At 39.4% G+C, this 9,262-nt stretch overlaps 1 pseudogene; it reads right to left on the bottom strand.

Moving 5' to 3' along the window:
- Positions 1 to 399: 399 nt before the first annotated feature.
- On the bottom strand, positions 400 to 832 carry LOC143407293 (eukaryotic translation initiation factor 1 pseudogene; annotated as a pseudogene).
- Between the last annotated feature and the right edge of the window lie 8,430 nt (positions 833 to 9,262).

The raw sequence follows: 9,262 nt of genomic DNA, 5'->3' as shown, positions 1-9,262 counted from the left end.
GAATTGGCAAGTGTGTACCTTACTTCTATGCCTATAATTTTACAAATTATAGCAATTATTATTGTTAGTGGGTTCAGGGTACAACTCAGTGGTAGAACCTAGGGCCTTAGTATGTGCAAAGTCCTGGGTTCAATACTTAGCACCCTAAATTTAAACAAAACAAAAAAAGGAAGTAGGTATTTGAGAAAAGTTGTATTACAATCTTTTTTAATGTGTATTTTTTTGCATGGCTTTTTTTAAGTTTATTGAATGAAGGAGTTAGTTATACTAGTTAAATGAGGACTCCAAATGGTTACATTCTACAAGCTGTGAGGTTTTAAAACTTGTGACAAGGGACAGAAGAGAGATACTACTCATTGCAAGGAAATCCTCCCTTAAGCTTCAGTGAGCCAGAGACACTTAAAATCCATGAACCTTCAGCTGATGGTCCTTGCCCAATCCAGTCTCTATCAGGAACTGGCCTATGTTCTTGGGATGGTCACTTTGTAGCTGAATTTCTTCTCCTTATTCTGGATCTCAGTTATAGTATCATTGCAGGACATTTCTTCTTAAGTGCCTTCACTACTTTCTTTATATCAACATCATTAGAGATTCCTCGGACAGTAGTAAGGGTCTTCCTGCCATTTCTCTGTTGAATTCTTATATTAATATAATCCTCAGAGCCAGCAAAAAGCAGGTCATCACCCTTGTTTGCATCAACAAAAGAGTCAAAAGAGTAGAGGGTCTGGAGAGCAGACCTACAAAAGGATTCCTTTTCCTTGGCCTGCAGAAGGCATAGCGGCTGCAGAAGAAAGTGGGTGTCAGAACCCAGTGTCATGAAGTAAGGGGGCATGAAGACTAGGCTGCTGAGTCCTAGGTAGTGGCTTAGTGACTAGGTCATATCACCATCCTTTTAAAATATTTTTTTAGTTGTAGGTGGACACGATGCCTTTATTTTTATTAATTTATTTTTATGTGGTGCTGAGGATTGAACCCAGAGCCTCACCTGCGGTAGGTGACCACTCTACTACTGAGTCACAACCCCAGCCCCCCATGTCACCATCTTAATGAGTGATTTCTTCCAAAAGTGTTTTAAAGTTGAGTCTGGGTACAGTAACTCCATGTGTACAGTGTTATGGATCTTCTCTCTCTCACACACAAGTGATTTCTATCTTCTTTAACTGAAATTCAGAATTCTGTTGAAATCCTTGTGGTACTTGCTTCACTTAACAGTCAGTTGGAGCTCCAATGAATTGTTCAAAGAGGTTACAAGCTAAGAGTGTCCCATTTCCTTTTATCTTCCCTATTACATGGCCCTTCTTTTGACTTCAATCAACAGCAAAAAAGCAATTAGAGTCACAGAAAGTAAACGATGCATATTTTGTTCCTGAATACAAGGCTAAAGAGTTCTTGTTTTGAAAGCTGTTGGACATATAAAGATCCAACAATGACAGTCAAGCAATTCAATCCCCTGAAACTCATTTCTAGGGAGTCTGAACTTCCTAGAAAGTGTGAAGAAACCCATGCATGCCTCATTCGGTATTTTTTTTCCCCTCCATCTGGCATCATTGGTATTTTGTCAACGGAGTAGTTTTTAACATAGCTCTAGGAGCAGGAAAATGACATTAAATATGAGAACTCTAAAATATCTAAATTTGTAAATGAGGGAGCAGAATCATTAACTGGCTGGCATTTTAGTCCAATAAAATGCTCTTTGTTGTGGTGGTTCTTAAGTCTCTAACAAGTGAGGAATAAGAGGCTGGAAGGCTGGGGGCTTATTTTTCATTATCTTTCCCAACCAATACTAAATACATATTTGTTGGCATTCTATGCTATAGTACTGCCTCCATTACTATTCCCGAGTTTCCTTTCTTATTTAACCTAGTAAGTAAGGTGATTTCTTAATGTAAAGACATACACAAGATTTCAAAAAGGTTCAGCAGATTTTCATTTTGTGGATCATCTCTACTTTCCTGGAAGAGAGTATAAAAAGTGAGTACAACTTGAAAGTTTGGTGGCTACTATGGACTGAATATTTATGCCCAGACCTCAGTTCATGTGTTGAAAACTAATCCCCAATGTGAGGGTATTTGGAGGTAGGGCTTTTGGAACGTGATTCAGTCATGAGGGCAGAAGCCTCATGAATGGGAAATTGCCCTTATAATAGAGACCCTCGAGAGCTCTCTAGGTCCTTCACAATATGAAAATCCAGTGAGAAAACATTCATGCATGAACCAGACAGCAGGCCCTCACTAGACACCAAATCTGCTGGTGCTTTGATCTAGGACTCTCCATTCTCCAGAACTGTGAGAAATAAATTTCTGTTGTTTATAAGCCACCCAGTTTATGGTGTTTTGTTACAGCAGCCCAAGTAGACTAAGCATATTTGTAAGGTTATGAGTAAGTAGCGTGAGATGTCAAGAAGAGGTAATAATGTGGGTGGGGCCAGATTATACAGGGCACTGGAACCCAGGATGATCTGTGATTTCATTTTAACAGCAAAGGAGAATGTATGGAGGAGTTTTAAGCAGGGGAGTAGGTCTCCCAAAGACACTGAGGGATGCCTGTATTTATTGTGGAAATAGAATCAACAGACTTGCTAAAATTAGATGTGGTAGTAAGAATAAAGGGAAGAAAAGAATGAAGTAGAGTTCCAGGAATTCAAGAAGTGATCATGGCAGTAATGTTTCTTATGAATATTGACCAAAGATATATGCTTATGGTCACTTTATGGTTATGAAATAGTTTATTAAAAATTTGCCTTTTCTTATCACTTCTATTTGAAACTGTGAAGTTTTCTCTGCTGCTGAGTTTTAAGTCTGTAAGACTGGTTCAATGAATCATTTTACTCTTTTAAATAGGATGTAACATTATTTAAACGACAGAGTTCTGGGAACAGTGTTCTCTTCACACAGGAAGGAGATCATTCTCCTGTGTTTTAAACTCCCCAGTGATTTAAGTGACTGGATGATATGAGAGGAAAGAGGGATAAAAGGTGGGGAGGGAGTAGATGTGCTAGAAGCCAACAAGTCAGGTATATAAGGATTGGCTTTTTCATTAGGTCATGTGGGCAGTTCAGTATGTTAATATAATTGCTGACTTTGAACCTGGGGCTGACTGATGGGGTGATGGTCTTATTATAGTAAAATTAATCTTTTCAAAATATTTCTAAGTATAAGCAATTTAAGAAATAAGTTAGATGGGAAGTTTCTAGAATCACATAGCAATCAGATCATGTGAAGACCTTTGTGTCACAGATCAGACTTGGAGTCATAAATTTGCATGAAGGAAATTGTTATGGTGTATTGTTTAGGGAATCAAGTGCCCTTGGAATGATATTTGTGGGGTTGTGAAGGAAGTGGGATTGAGCACAAAGAGGAACTAGACTATGATGAAGATGAAACCAAGGCTCTAGTCCATCCCATAGGAAACTGAGGACAAAAGGACCCTATAAATTTGACCCAAATTAAAACAAAGGAGCTGAATTTTGTACTGCTACATTGAATAGCCCATGCATCTGAGCTGGCTCCGGAAGGAAGTCATGACATGGACAAGAAGGCTGTCTTTGGTTAAGGTCAAATCAATAGAGCAACTCAGTTGAGATTGTCAGCTGCCAACATTCTCAGCAACAGCAGAACTGAATTCTCGAGTCTATAAGAGTGTCTCAAACACACAGCATCAGCTAAATCCTGCTTAGATCTGCTTTCTTTGTAGAACAGATTTTGAGAATCACCCTTTAGAATTTTGGATAACTTCTTGGTATTAAAAAACTTAAAAGAACAAGGTAAGTAGGTTAAAACATCGTCTGTGCCATAGAAGATGATGTCAAGGTTGCAATACTCATTGTTTTTCATCCCTTCCTCCCATTCTGGATTCCCTTCAAGCCTAGCTAGCACCTCTGCTGGTCTAGGTTGCTTATGTGGTAGTGTGACAGGATCTTATCCTTAAAGTGTCTGAGTCCCTGGTTACCATGTGTGACCAGTCATGGCTGCTGCACTTCTTGTTCATTTACTGTAAAAATTGGGCAAGGAAGTATTAAGAAATGCTCAAGGGGGTCATTGGGTGGCAAAAATATTCATCTCTGCTTCTACTATGTAATAGCTGTCTACCTCCATCTGAGAATATGATCAATTACCTCTTGTCTTCTGTTCCTTTAATATGTAAGGCCTAAGTGATTGTATAGCAGTTAGACATTAAAATTGAAAGGGACTCTTGCTTTATCCCTTGGTAGAAGTAGTCTCTTCTGAAAATCTGGACTTCTAAACCTAAGGAGCCCAGAGTTTCAGAGATGAAAAGCACAAATTGTCCAAGGAATCCACTGGAAGTGGTGATGGTGGGAACATTGATTGTGAACTACATCCATGTAGCCTTCTTAGTGTAAATATGATAACACAAGAAGGTCTTTGATTTACAGTATATGCTGTGTCCTGGGGGGTAGTGCCTCTCCTGGAAAATGTCACTTAGTTCTCATTTCCATGCTGGCATCTCAGCTTTGCTATTAACAGATCATTACCTTGCTCTATTAGGCTGTCAGGTTCTGGATGGCTCAGTATGATAAAAATAGTGGTCTCCACAGCTATGTGCTCACTGCCATATCTCCTTTGCTTAAAATGGATCATTCCCTTGACATTCAGATCTCATTTGATGCATCAAACACTCTGTAAACCTTTGGATAGTGGTGGTGTCTGAGGCTTTAATGCAAGGAAAGGAAAACCTATAAGCAGAAAACACATTGACACCAATTAAGATGACTCTCTATCCCTTTCAGAATGGAAGGGGTTGGAAGTAACCTACCTTCACTTGACAGTTTGATCTCCTTGAGGAATGAACAGCACTTTTCTCTGGTTTTGATGGGTTAGAGATTCAGCAGCAACAGCAGAATAGAGAGCATTGGTGAGTGTGTGACCCTGTTATTGGTCCATACACAGCTTCCATCCATCCCTGCCATTATGGCTGCTCCACTTAAGTGCCCATTTTTTGCCAGTGCTGGAGTGGCTGATGACAGAGTTAGGCTTGCTAACATCAAAATAATTAAATCATTCTGTCTGCTTGGTTCTTTGAATTTTTCATGGAAAATTCACCCGGTGTATCTTGACTTGTGATACAAACATTTCGCAGTTCATGCTCACTGCCATACATTTATCTCATCTACCTACCCGTTCCATTTCTAAGTCCTTTTTTTTCTTTTCTTTTATCTCCAAAATTTTCTGCTCTCAGTGCCCTGATCTATTCTGATGCAATGAGACAAGTATTTGCTATAGTTCTTGCATATTCTTTCTTTGGGATACTTCACTACTCATTCATCAGAGGAGATGTAGTGCCCTTTTTCCATTTTTAGCTTTCACCCATATACCAAACTACCCCCTCTGCGGGAAGCCACCTATGAAATACACGAGGATCTTCTCTCGGCATAGAAGCCAGGGAGAGATAGGCCTGGCGTTGGGAACTTTACATGGCTCTCCCATGGCAATAGATTGCCCAATGCATATGACCTTTCCTCTGCTGGGAATGATGGGCGTAATCCATTAGGGAACGAACAGCCTACCTTTAAACTTCTTTGGAGAAGAATATTCCATGGAAGGCCTTTAATGTCTCCCAATATAAAATAAAGCAGGTGTGGGCTTTGCCAGAAGCTCCATCCATCTGACCAACTTGCCTGTCCTGCCCCTGCTTTTGAAACTACTTTCTGTGTTCTGTGGGTTTTTGTGCTGTTTTATTTCTCTTAGCTTTTATTTTTTAGCCAGCGCATTCCACCAAGGGGAACCCCATTTCCACCACCTGAGTGGGATATAGGTGGAACCCGGCTCAAAAAATTCATATGTTAAAGCCCAAATCTTCAGGACCTCAGAATGTGACCTTATTTGTAAGAAGTGTTGCTGCAGATGCAATTAGTTAAGGGTAGGATGGATTCATAATCCACTATAATTGATATCCTTATAAGAAGGGGAAATTTGGAAGTAGACACATGTAGAAGGAAGATGATGGAAATGATGTGGGAAAGAATGTCTTCCACAAGCCAAGGAGAGAGGCTTGAATAGATTCTTTCCTGAGTCCTTCAGAAGTAGCCAATGCGATGACACTTTGATTTCAGACTTCTAGGTTCCAGAACAGTGAGAAAATAAGTTTCTGTTTTTTAAGCCACCTAGTTGGTGCCTCCTTGTTACAGCAGCCCAAGGAAACCAATGCACTCACTTTGATAGCACTTATATTACAGGTCAAAGGACAAATGTGAGAGTTCTGAAAATTTCCTTCAATGTCCATTTCCATTGTACACTCAGGGAATGACCACTGGGTGAGTCCATGGACCTCGGGGCTCCACTCTGAATTAAACTTATGCCAGGACATCCCTTATCTTCCGGACGTCATCTAGCACCATGCTAATAGGATTTCGAGGACAATGCTTTATATCTCTGGTATCAATGTTAACCATTCTCAGCTATCTGAGTCAATGGCCATAGTCTTATGTGAATAATAGCTGTTATTGTACACTGCTGCTGTGGTGCTTTAGAATTATTTCGTCAACTTCTCCTCAGTCAATAGATTCTGGGTCTAAAATTAGTTTATATCTGAAAATTGAGGATTCATTGTAACTTTATTTTATAGCGGCTGCCCTCAGCTTCTGTTGGTTCTTTCTTGATTTCTTTAGAGGTTATAAACTGGGAAACATCTTGCTGTCTATCCCTATATTTCATTCCTAGGAATGTTATGTTCTTCTGACTATTTCCATAGGTCTCTGCTGGTCAGGTCTCTGTTGCTAATCCTCCCACTTTGCTTCTCATTACAATATTTATGCCAATCCTGCTCTTCATGACTAAGTGGCTTCCATAATGGCCACTGTTAATCTAAGCTCCTATGATCGTCATTCCTATGAAAGAATCCAGTTCTGTAAATAGCCTCTCCGGCTATCAGTCCTGGCCTCCTCCAGGTAGATGCCAATAAACATCTTAATGATGCTGATTCTCGTTTAGAGAGCTCAATCTTTATAATTTTGATAAACGGAATGTCCTCCAACATGCTTCTCTTGGGTTTTCCAGCCTTATATAATGTCCATTTAGCAGGCCAACTGCTGAGACCTGTTGATCTCTTTTCCCACTGTCTGCTTTGTCAGTTTGGGCATTTCTTTTTTTTACTTACTATGGCCAAGTGGTTACTCTGAAACACTTGAAAATATCCTAGCAGCACATTATTACCATTTCTTAGGATCCTTTGTGGAGTATTAAACTTTGTATCATGGGAGAACACCCTCATATTGATAAATTTATTTAACTTCTTATTCTATTCCATTTGTCTCATCACAGTAAGGCCCACTAGCATGCCTAGTCTCATGCCTTCTTCCAGTGCATGTGCCTGCAACTCCTTTGGGGTGTAATTCCACTCATGTATTAGTGGCTCAGCCCCTCCCCCACTAGATGATTTTGTGACTTAACTCTAGTTTTAGTTCTGGCCAGAAGGGAAAGAAAAAGAGAAGATCTGGAAGAAAGTGCATGTTGTATTTCAAGATAGAGACCTTTACCTGAGAGTCATTGGATACCACCAGCCTATACCCAGGGAGGTGTGGGTCACTTTTGTGCATTCAGAGAACTCAGGGGATTTGGGATTCAAGACGTTTGAGTGCATTAAGTTTAGGTCCTCGTCCCATGCTCCACTGACTTAGTTCTTCCCAATTGTGGATCCTCAAACTTGCCAGAATTGAAAATTCCATGGCCTCTGGAGCTCTGGTACTCTTATAATTAGGTCCTGGGTATGATCTGCACTTATTCCTCTCTCTAGATGTAGGAAATGATATACTCATATGTGTTGCCAACAATGCCCTGTACGTTTATCTTTTAACTGAGAATTAATGACCTTCATAATCTTATTATTTTTCTCTAATGTATATATCCCTCATCCCTGTTGTAAATTAAATTGTCCCCCCTCCCGTTCATATATTGAAGTCCTAAACCTCATTACCTTAGAATGTGACTGTATTTGGAAGTAGAGTCACTGCAGATGTAATTAGGTAAGACCCATCTTACCTAATTGTTATGTTTAGCCTCAATTCATAATGACTGGTATCCTTGTATAAAGGGAAATTTGGACACAAATTCTTCCTTTGAAGATGAAAGCAGATATCATCAAGCAGATGCTTCCGCAAACCAAGGAATGCCAAAGACTGCCAACAAACCAGCAAAAGCCAGCCAGTGTGAGGTATGGGACAAGTCCTTTCTCACAGTTCTCAAATGGAAACAACCCTTTCATCATCATGGTCTTAAACTCCTAACTGCCAGACCTGAGAATAAATTATGGTTGTTTGTAGTAGTTTTATAAAACAGTCCTAGCAAACTTATATAATACCCAAAGCTATAATATTTACTACTCTCTGTGAATTTCTCAAATGCCTCATATCTTATTTCTTTCAGCATACTCTGTTTAGTCAAAACTCCATTCTGGGGGCTGAGGTTGTGGCTCAATGGCATTGTGCTTGCCTAGCAGGGTGAGGCACTGGGTTTGATTCTCAGCACCACATAAAATTAATTAATAAATAAAATAAAGGTCCATCAGCAACTAAAACAAAATTTAAAAAAATTTCCATTCATGAAAGTTTTAACAATTGTATTAGTATAGCATGCCAGAGGATATTTGTGTTCTTCCTGTCTTTAGCAACAGTATTCTCATTGCTAGATAGCATGTAATCCAGCTACAAAATCTCATTTTAGAATTTGGTTCTTTGGTTCACACCTAGAAGCAATAGTTTTTTAGAGTAATTATCCCAGAAAAGAGTTTGAAAAAGGAGATTTGCAATGTAAGAAGTTTATTGTGGGAGTACTCTTAGGATTCATATATGTAAGGAGTAAAAAAAAATTAAGATTGAGAAGTAGGAGTTAAATTGTATTGCAGTTGCAACAAAGGCCTCAACTAATCCCACAGGAAGCTCTGGAATTGGGATAACTCTTCAGAGTTGTTCTGAATTAAGACAAGAGAGCCAAGCCTCTTTAGACCACCATTGATCTAGAAGTAGAAGTGGGAAGCTACTGGAAATGGGGATGAAAGCTGTCCCCAACCTAATATTCTCAGTCACTGGGGATGAGTGTCTCCTTTATCAAGGGAAGAATCTGGCCAGCATATAGCATTGATTACTCTCTCATTATAAAGCATATAGGGATAGTAGAAAAGGAAAATAAGCATTCTTTGCATTCCTAGTGAGACTTTGGTATTACCTGGCTACACGAATCAGCATCTTTTTCCTTTAATTCATGCAAATCATAATCATGTAGCAGGAATAACAACTCACAAACTTCATTTT

Source organism: Callospermophilus lateralis, chromosome 9 (assembly GCF_048772815.1).
Source record: "Callospermophilus lateralis isolate mCalLat2 chromosome 9, mCalLat2.hap1, whole genome shotgun sequence".
NCBI classification, from domain to species: domain Eukaryota; kingdom Metazoa; phylum Chordata; class Mammalia; order Rodentia; family Sciuridae; genus Callospermophilus; species Callospermophilus lateralis.
The sequence above is the reverse complement of the archived record's forward strand: the minus strand, read 5'-3'. Positions and strand labels throughout refer to the sequence as shown.